Here is a 10,213-nt window from a genome sequence, read left to right as displayed (position 1 = left end):
AAAAAAAAAAAAAAAAAAGGTCCGTTGGAGTAAACTGGGAGTTTGAAGTGTAGCAGATTTTCATTGGCTGAGTTATGACAGTCTCTCACAGGGTGGGCAAGGAGAAAAATCTTTCTTCCTCCTGTGGGGTAGTAAGGTAGTTTTCTTCCTATGGGAGTTGCAAGGTATGTCTCTTCCTGTTGGGACCTGCAGTTGACAATGGTAGGGTGTCATAGATCCCCCTCTGGCCTTCTGATTCCATTCCATTTTGTTTTATTTTTTAATAGAAGTTCTTTGCCCAATGTGGGGCTTGAACTCACAACTCAGATCAAGAGTCACATGCTCTAACGATTGAGCCAGCCAGGCACCCTGATTCCATTTTAAATTAGGTTTCCTTTTTTTTTTTTTTTTTAAAGATTTTATTTATTTATTTGAGAGAGAGAATGAGAGAGAGAGAGCACATGAGAGGGGGGAGGGTCAGAGGGAGAAGCAGACTCCCCGCTGAGCAGGGAACCCGATGCGGGACTCGATCCCTGGACTCCAGGATCATGACCTGAGCCGAAGGCAGTCGCTTAACCAACTGAGCCACCCAGGCGCCCTAGGTTTCCTTTTATTAGTTTTGACAGGACATTAATTTTTTAAATTGACCCTGCACAACCATAGCTGGTAGTCAGAGTCATTTCGGTGCTGCATACTGAACATTCCCTGGCCTAGCACCATTATAGTTTTCTTGTCATGGAGAACTCTTAAGAAGGTGGTGCTGGGGATGGAGTGAGGTGGGGAGTGTGGTACAAAGTAGAAGGGGCTGGTGTTTAGCAAAGTTTGCTCTGTTCTCCTGACTTGATTTGCTGTGGATCCATTGAATGCAGTATTATAGTCATGGCAAATGCCTCTATGCTGATGTGCTCAAACACAGATGCAATGTTTTATAAAAGGCAAGCTAACAATCTTGGGTGAGAACTGAGGGGATTATGGATCTCCATAGTATTATTTTACCGAACATGCCAAGGACCAGTTCATCCTTCTGGGTCTGTATCTTTAAACAGAGTGATTGTTAATATGAATGTACGGTCCTCATGTTGGAAATTGCTAGCCTCATTTAGAAGCCGTTAACCTTTATGTTGATAAAATAATGGTCTTAAGTGAGCATATGAAATCTGTGCTGAACAGCTGCAGCCTTTCCGGAACACTAACTTAAAAAGTGCTCGTCAGACTTTTTGCAAATCAAAAAGCATATGGGTGGGATGAAGTCACCTGAGCAATTTTCTATAATTACAACTTTCAAGGCCTTTCCTTTGTCTTTTTCAGGCTGACTTAGCACACGCACACACATGATGCACGTGTACACACCCCAGAAGCCCAAACACGATTTCCCTATTTTTCTCTCTAGATTTTTTGCACTTCTATTTTTGTTAAATAGTTGTAGTTCCCTAAGAAGGTATATGCTTTCTTGTTCCTCTCCTAGTTTGATACCTAGTATCTCTGAGGACTTTGGAACCCCCCAAACAGAGCTACCTAAAGACTTCTGAGCCATGAGTGACCCCTCTGAAAGTATGTCTGGGTGCTTTGGATCTAAACCAGCTTCTCTAGGGTAGCACTGGAAACCCCCAAATGTCATGACATCCTAGAAAATGAACCAGGAAAATGTTAGAATTATCACACAACCTTTTGTATGTGATTAGGTTTCTCAGTGCCATCCTGGTCAGCAAATACTGGCATTAGAATCCTTACCTATGCCTAGGACAAGCCCACACTGGGAATTAACTTCTGCATTTTGATAATTAAGGTAAGTTTGCTGCTAATGTTCCCTGAAAGAAGGTGAATAGGGAATAATACTGTTTCCATTTGTGCCTTTTAATTAACTGAGGAATGGAACAGAAAGGGTTTTAGAGAAGACTTCATGAGGGAGGATTAGTACCTGACATAGTTCAGTAGTTCCATCATAGTTGGACACATTAAGAATACCAGCACCAATTTTTCCAATAAGCTAACTGAAAATCTGAATTTTAGCTTATTTTATGTGTGGAATAAAATTGCTGGCTTTTCAAAATTATTCATCAAGTAGTGCTTTACCAAAGTGATGTTAAACATAAAGTAGTCTATCTGTCATACTATTTTAAGAGTCACTCATTTTTCTTCCTTTTTTTTTTTTTTCCTTCCTAAGTAACAAAAGTTCTTCACCTAGAATAGAATTTTGGGCTTGCATTTTCTATAATATTGATAGCTCCTTCTTGTTAATGAAAGCAGAGGTATCTTTTTTAGGGAGGTTAAAATTATTAATTTCACTCCTTATGCTATCTTTTTCCTTTCTGGCAACAGAGGCAATACAAGTCTTCCTGAAGGTATTTGAAAAGATCTTTGTATACATGTATAGTGCCTTGGGTGGTAGAAATGAGGTGCAATGTTACTTATTTCAGAAGATACACTAATGCATTAAAAACAAGTGACAGGAAAAACAAACTGCAGTTAGTAATCTTGTTGCTTCAAAATGAGCAAACATTTTGGGAGAGCAAGTTCTTGCTGGACATCACTAAATAAGAATGAGTTGATGTCACACTTGGCAAGAAGCAACTCTCAAATTTTTTTTTTCCATACAAATAGTACAACATGGTGGGGAGGAGGGGCTGCGGGCAAAGGGTAAAGAATTATAGGGGAAAATAAGCTAGAGAAGGAATGTGAGAATGAGTTGTTTGCTACAAAAGAATTACTATGATATAAAAGCCATGTTTGTTTTGTCAAGAGGAATCTGAGCTGGAACATGAACTGATGAAGGGGAGAGATGTTTACTGGTCTCCTCCCGCGCTCCCTCCCAGGCTGTTGTGCGCTGATCCCTGTGGAGGGTTGTGTAACCGCCTTGACTCATTTTCAGGGAAAAATGGCCCCTGTAGCTGTTTTGGCTCATTGAAGTGCTGCATCAAGTACAAGTGAAGAAGTTCCTAAAACATAATGATATCAAACTCAAAACATAGTTATTTTAATTAGGATTTGCAAACACTGGGAGGTAATACAGCAGGCTGCAGCTTATGCCACCACCAACCTCCCCCTTCCCAGAGTTCTGTGCGGCATTGGGAATTTGAGACAACCCAGTGGCCAATTTTACATATTCCTAAAAGCCAGGAAGTGTCTAAATTAGCTAAATATCTATTGAAATTAGCTGGAGTTACCTGCTCAGTGAATGCCTATGGTCCAGTTTCATAACAAAGTGGGAGAGTGGGTTGAGGGGAATACTGGCATTTTGGGTAGACCAGTCTTCATTGTGCGGGACTGCCCTGTTTATTGGAGGATGATTAGCATCCCTTTCCACTGAATACCAGTAGTGCCCCCAGTCTCTGTGACAGCCAGACAGGCTTCCAAATCCCCTCCCCATCCCAGGGCAGAATGAAAACCAGTATGTGCTTTACAGTTTTATTAAGCAGCACGATTTTCTTTGTTATTGTTTGTTTTATATAAAGTTCTTAGACAGTCTTAGGAAGCTGTGCCTTTATAATATAGTACTGGCTTCATTCAGAATAGATTTCACAAAAGACACTATTAGAAAGATGGATGGCAGGGACGACATTGTCAGGGGAGAAAAGAATAAGATGGCGTTGTCTTCTTGAACTCGCCCATTGTTCCTCCAGATCCCCAGTTCTGCAGGTGGCTCCTCTTTTTCTGAGAGGCAGCATATGTGTCCCCAAGAGCAAGTGTAGAAGATAAAGTAGGGGGAGATAACAGGACAGAGGGACAAGATTTGGATTGGGATATAAAGATGGAAGACATGGAGGTGATGAAAAGTGGTAACAAAGAAACTGGAGATTCCACAAGGCATATGTTGTTAAGCTCACAACGTTGGTATTTCTGGGACGGTTTTGTATATTACAGATCTAGAATTTCCAGGGGGAAAACTCTTCTGGGATAATTAAATTGGTTAAAGACTTCCACATGCAGGTCGAATTACAATATTTACTGTCCCTTCATAGGTTTGAGTTTTTAAGCCTCACCTTCAAAAGATACTGTGTCCTTCTAGGTACTTAGCCGGCAATTTAGGTACCATCAGCTGTTGCTTTCATTATAGGTTTTGTGGTGTCAACAGCCATTTTCCTTAGCTTTAGTTCACGGAGTCACTAACCGAAAGTGACATATTTTTCCATTCATCTGGACTTTCCGAAAATACTACAGTGCTTTATTGGAAAAGGTAAGCATAAACCTTAGCCAAATATTAGCATAAAAATTAACTAAATTAAATGTTATTAAACAAGGAGTTCAGGGGCGCCTGGGTGGCTCAGTTGGTTAAGCGACTGCTTTCGGCTCAGGTCATGATCCTGGAGTCCTGGGATCGAGTCCCGCATCGGGTTCCCTGCTCGGCGGGGAGTCTGCTTCTCCCTCTGACCCTCCTCCCTCTCATGCTCTCTATCATTCTCTCTCTCAATAAATAAATAAAAATCTTTAAACAAGGAGTTCAAACAGAGAAAAGTTTTGAGAAATATGAATAAAAATTTCACTCCGCTTATCATTATCAGTCACTGCTTAACTTAAAACTTTGGTTTTGCACCAAAGCTCAACTAATTGAGTATAAGAACATTCCTTTTAATGCTTCTCAAACCTTTTAAGTTAGTTTTGAAGACATTCAGTTGCATGCATATCACTGGATTTTTAGGCTTCTCACTAGTTGTCAAACACTCTGCTTGTCTTTCTTCGGTGGAAGTCTTGTTTTTTCACAGGCTATCTTTCTGAGCAGCCAGCCAGTGCATCACTCCCTCCCTAATTGTCCACAATTGTCTAGTTTTGCTAATTCAGCATGAGTAGAAATTACCTTGGCACCACGTGGCTAAAGAGTGTATGTTTTTGGGGTGCCTGGGTGGTTCAGTTGGTTAAGTATCTGCCTTCAGCTCGGGTCATGGTCCCAGGGTCCTGGGATTGAGCCCCGAGTTGGGCTCCCTGCTCAGCGCGGAGCCTGCTTCTCCAGCCCCTTCTGCTGTTTGCTCCGCTTGTGCTCTCTGGCTTTCTCTTTCTGTCAAATAAATAAATAAAATCTTAAAAAAAAAAAAAAAAAAAGTATATGTTTTCCTGAATGGCTGCTAAGGTGGCCAAGGATGGATTTGTGGTGGTGTCATAAACCTCTGTGGGAAGCAGAACCACAGCTTCCATCAGGTTTGCAAAGGGGTCTCAGACCTAGAAGAGTTTAAGAGTTACTGTGGTGGATATAGAGCCTTGTCCTCAATAGAGATTGCCCGCTGCTACCTAAACATTTTTTTTGGTGTTCATCAGGCCCAGGCATTTTTTTCATGGCTTTGCCTTCTACTACATCTTTATATAACTCTAAACAGTATCTAATATTTTTTTTAGGTGTTTTGACTTTATATAGATGGAATTCTATTCTATGTATCCTTTATATATACTACTATAACTTTTCTTCTTCTTCCTCCTCCTCCTCCTCTTTTTTTTTTTTTTTTGGTTTATACTTTTGAGGTTTACCCATGTTGATATATACCTCATTTTCACTGCTGTATTGTATTCCATTGAATGACTGTTTCACAGTTTATCCACTGTCCTGTTAATGTTTCTTTCAAATTTTCTCACTCTTAAACAGGGCATGCTTGTACATGTCTCCTTGTGCACATGTATGATAGTTTTCTTTAGGGTATATAACTAGGAATAAATTGCTGTTTAGTAAGGGACAGACATTTGCAGCTTTACTAGATACTGTCAAATTATTCTTCAAAGTGACTATGCTGATTTATATCCTTTCTAGCTATGTATGGGAGTTCCTGTTATTCCACATCCTCAATAAAACTGGTATTGTCCCAGCTGTTCCTTGTTTACTGATTAATTTAAAGACAGCACAGTGCATAGCAACCATCTCAAACATAAGGTCAGATGCAAACTTATTTTTTTATACCGGGCTTCCTCTTTTAAAGGAATTATTGTTGCCTTCAGAGTTACAGATCCAAGATAACTATAATAAAACTTAAAATTTTTAAAAATATTTATTTTTAAAAATAGTATTTCTTTTTTACAATCATAAAATGAAAATATGATTATTTTAGATAATTTGGAAGACAGTTACAAAAAAGAAGACAAAAAATCCCACCACTTAGATGTAGCTTTGTTGACATTTTGCGATGTATTTCCTTCTGGTGTAAACATGTATATGATACACATTCACTCTGCATTTAGAATCATGCTGAATTTGTCATTTTATATCACAATTTCACTTAAAATTGTATTTCCCATGTCATTGAATATTATTTGAAAACACCATTTAATAGCTGCCTAACATTTCTTTTTTATAAATGTGTTATAGTTTAATTATTCTCCCCTTGGAGGACATTTTTTATATTAAAATAATACTGTAGTAAACATTCTTGGTATATAGATCTGAATTGCAGTTTGTTTCTTTGAGATAGATTTCTAGAAGTCAGTAAATATTTATGGAATTATATTGAATAGATTATAAGCAACGCATCTAGGGGAAAAAACAGTCAAAAGAGAGGAAAACAGGACATGTTTTGGGGGCAGGGGGAGGTCACAAGATCTATTAATTTAACTTCTCTCATATTTGAATTGAGTGGCAAATGTGTCTCTTACCTGAATTTGGAGACCCTTCTCTTATTAGGGACCATGTTAGAGGTGAACTTTATCCTACCGTGGACACTAGAGAGTTGGTTGTACATTATAGTGTTCAAAGATTATAAAATCTTAAAATTGGAAGGAATTTTTATTTTTATTTTATTTTTTAAAAAAGATTTTCTTTATTGAGAGGGATTGAGAGAGAGAGAGAAAGAGAGAGCGCAAGAGCAGGGGAAGGGAGAAGCAGTCTCTCCGCTAAGCTCGATGCGGGACTTGATCCCAGGACCTTGAGATCGTGACCTGAGCTGAAGTTAGATGCTTAACCGACTGAGCCACCCAGGTGTCCCTGGAAGGAATTTTTTTTTTTTTTAAAGATTTTATTTATTTATCTGAGAGAGAGAGAATGAGAGACAGAGAGCACGAGAGGGAAGAGGGCAGAGGGAGAAGCAGACCCCCTGCTGAGCAGGGAGCCCGATGCGGGACTCGATCCCGGGACTCCAGGATCATGACCTGAGCCGAAGGCAGTCGCTTAACCAACTGAGCCACCCAGGCGCCCCTGGAAGGAATTTTTAATGGTCTGTCATTCCAGTTGCAAAGTCCCTGAGCTGTATTTTATAGAATATTTCATCAAAGTAGACTTCTATCCTTGACTTGTTTAATATCTAACCCCACACAACTCATTGTCATACAATTTGCTCCTTTATTGCACAGCTTTAATTAGTTGAGTGTGGTTCTTTTACTTAAACCCAAAGATTTCCTGTAACTTTCATTTGCTGTTTAATTAGTTCTTTTAATGAAGGGCTCCCTAAAAATACTTCTGGGAATATTTTACCTTTACATGTTCATCTATTAGCTTCTACTATAATTAACATGAAAACAAACATATGTTTGACCGACTTTTAGTCTTTGCTTTCTTCCAAGGTACAACTCATCTTTATAGTAGAAACGACCTATGTGATCACAGGCAAGATAGAAAACTTTACACATATTTTTATATGTGGTGGGCAGAAAAGTACTAGTGTGTTTATAGAATATACTTCTCATTTTATTACTATTTATTAGAAGTTGCATATAAGCAGTGATTTTGGTATACATAGTCCCGCTTTTCTGCTAATAGTAACAACAACGTTTTTCTTCCCATGTCTACCTCTCTCTCTTTTTTTTGCGTGGAGGTGTCAACATATATTATCTCCTTTAATCCCGTCTAACCTATTAGGGTAGGTAGGCATTTTTCTTTCTGCAGATAAGGCTCAGAGAGGTTTAAAGACCTTTCCTTTCACACAGCTGTTAAAGGCAGAGCCAGCATTTAACTCAGGTCTAATTCTAAAACCTTAGCATTTAACCAGTTTGCCCATCTGTCTAACTTATATTAATTTCATAATAAAATCAGATGTATTTCTGTTCAAAAGATGTTCATGTCTTTGGGTTTATCATTTAGCATATCATATTGGTAGTGTGTTGTGTCACTTTTGGAGGTATATTGCTTCTGCTTCCTTCTCCTTCATCATCCCCGTTCCTCTTGCTTTGGTTTGGGCACACCAAAGATCTTCTTCCCCTGATTGCCCATCTCTCCCTAGTGCCCTACGGGGCTCCTTCCTGTTTCTGGGGAAACTGAAGCACAGAATGAGAAAAGAGTAACAGATGATCACATAATTTTTTTTTTTTGGAATATTATCAACTGATAAGTTCCATAAAGGAGGATGTTTTCACAGCTGTGTGCTTTAGGGATAGTGGGAAAATCTGAATTTTTATTGCTCGAATATCTTCCACAACAAAGGCACATGCTTGATGGACTTGGAATGTGGAAACCTGTTCTCTCAGTCAGCCCTGTGATAGAGATCTTTGTATTTATGGTCACATTGGGATTCAGATATGTTATCTCTGCGAACTTCAGACCAAGGGTCAGAGAACCAAGGAGTGGACTTGCTGAATGTATGATTTAATTACCCTAGATCAATCAAGTTTTGACTTGGCGATGACGGGATATATTGTGTGTGCATTTTTATGTAGTTGCTAGGGGAAAGGAACAGAGTTTAATCCTTGGTTTTGTTGACCTTTGGTATCACTTTTATCTGTAGTTCCATATAAAACTGCCTTTGCCAAATTTTCAAAAGGCTGCAGTCAAGTGATTTACAGATAAAGCCTCATTCACTACTTGCATAAGAAGAGCCCATATCTTCAAATATGGGTGACGTAAGTTTACTTTAGAGACAGGAATGAGTTCATTTCTTTGGAGAGATATGAACAGAATGTCTCTTGCCCTGGTGAGAAATAAATTTAAATCAGGACTTTGCTTAGAGGAAATGGAATGGAGTAACTAAGCTCCTAAGCCAAGGCTCAAGGGGGCACCTATTGTGTGTTTAGAATTCATCCAGATATGAGCATTCATTCCTCAGTACTGCATACGAAACAGCAAACATCTATGGAGAACTACTTTGTATATGGCAATAAGGTGCTTATGTGCCTTGGGTCTTTCAGAGACAAAAATACATGATTTCTTCCCTCAAGGACCTTACCAGGTAACTGAGGAGAAAGCAGGAATGTTGATGATAATACCAAAAAGGATGCTATGGTTAAGTGCCAAAAATGAACCTTCAACCAAGTACATTCCAGAGATATACAGCACATAAAAAGTGAGATTTAGTTATAAATGAGCTGTACTGCTACTGAAAACATTTTGATTCCAAAGCATAATCAAATCTCAAATAAGCAAAACTGTCTTAAGCCTAAGTTAAGAGGAAAATGGTATTTTAAATTAATTCCTCAAGTAAGTTGCCAAATTATGGACACTAGAATTTCAAGAGTTGGCAACTCTAGCTCTTATGGTTTGGCTACTATATTATCTCTCTTAAATTATAGTAATGTTTCTGTCACCAAAAATCATTAATTTACAGTATTTTTTCTGTTAACTCCAGTACATATTTCCATCATGTGATATGTTGTCATGATTATTGTTACTATTACTCTACTTACTTTTTTTTTTTTTTAAAGATTTTATTTATTTATTTGACAGAGAGAGACACAGCAAGAGAGGGAGCACAAGCAGGGGGAGTGGGAGAGGGAGAAGCAGGCTCCCCGCAGAGCAGGGAGCCCGATGTGAGTCTCAATCCCAGGACCCTGGGATCATGACCTGAGCTGAGGGCAGACGCTTAACGACTGAGCCACCCAGGCGCCCCTGCTCTACTTACTTTGTATAGGGGATAATAAAATCTGCCTTTTAAAGTCATCCTGACAAATAAGATAAAATATGTAACATGGTTAGCACAGTGCTTGGCTAAGAAAATGTCATCATTAATATTAGCTATTGTTTTTCTTACTCATGAAATAAGATGCTTTATATAGCACCTGACAGTTAAATTTTAATAAATTATAACAATATGTGGCTTATTGTTTACAAAGGGCTTTAACATGTGAAAATGTGTCAAGGAAACCTAACTCAAAATTGTAGTCAGGAAATTACAGAAGGTGGGCTCTTAAGCACGTACCACTCGTCACAACGTGCATAGTCCAGCAGGAAGAAGGAAGATTTCCTCTGGATCAAGCAAGCTGCCTTTGCCTGCAGCCAGTAAGAAACCACTACCTCTTTAACCACCTGCAGCCAATGAGAAGCTGCCTCCACTTTGAACTCTCATTATTCCCCAGTGAACTTTTGTTCAAAACAACCCCTCCCAACTTCCTCCTTTTC

This window comes from Leptonychotes weddellii, chromosome 5, assembly GCF_054177405.1.
Source record: "Leptonychotes weddellii isolate Sample4059 chromosome 5, ASM5417740v2, whole genome shotgun sequence".
NCBI lineage: Eukaryota > Metazoa > Chordata > Mammalia > Carnivora > Phocidae > Leptonychotes > Leptonychotes weddellii.
Note: the sequence above shows the minus strand (reverse complement) of the source record.